Here is an 871-nt window from a genome sequence, read left to right on the forward strand (position 1 = left end):
ACAAAAGGACAGCAACTTGTCTGTTCCCCTTCCCCTAGTTCCCCAGCGCTGTTCCCATCCCCCCAATTCCCCAATAAAAAATCTTTAAAGAAAAAAAAGAAAGACCCAGGACCCAGAAAGCAGGGCATTCAACTCAGGAGAAAATCAGAGAGAATCCCCAGGATGCTGTGAAGAGATCCAGGATGGCAGCTGGTCGCCAGGTGTAGAGGCAACCAGTTCAGAGTGAAGCAGGTCCAGATGCCCAGGGGGTGAGTTCTCCAGGAAGATAAAATTGATAAAATACCTAATGAGTCTGAACATATTCAAATAAGATGAAAGACACCTAAATTCTCACCTTCATCAGCAGGAATTCAATGGCTAACACCTAAAAGTGAAAAACAAAAATTAAGAAGTGACAATATAAGTTAGCATATTATTTATAGATATGGAAGCAAAATCCAAAGAAATAACCAAAAGAGATATAAAAGTGGTTTTCTAAAAAATGGAAAAAGGGAAGCAGGTCACTCCAATATTTTGTTATAATCTCTTATTCAAAGCTGACTCTTAAACTATGTGGATGTATTGTTTTGTTGAAAATTTAAACTAAATATTAAAAAATTAAAATAATATATATATATGAGTAATGAGAAACAATGGAGTAAGAATTAGGCCTGGGATAAACACAGTTTCCTGATTGACTCTTCAGTTTCTATAACAATAGCAAAAAACAGGACCCCATCGTAATGCTATCCACCCCTGCCTTTTCATTTGAGAGACTTAAACAAATGCAATACACATTTCTATTATTTTAGCAATGGTCCAGGCGGCAAGGAGCTAATTGCAAGCTTTTATGCAGGCCAGTATTTAATCCCAGCACTTTCTCAGGTTGGTC

This window comes from Hipposideros armiger, unplaced genomic scaffold, assembly GCF_001890085.2.
Source record: "Hipposideros armiger isolate ML-2016 unplaced genomic scaffold, ASM189008v1 scaffold_94, whole genome shotgun sequence".
Taxonomy (NCBI): domain Eukaryota; kingdom Metazoa; phylum Chordata; class Mammalia; order Chiroptera; family Hipposideridae; genus Hipposideros; species Hipposideros armiger.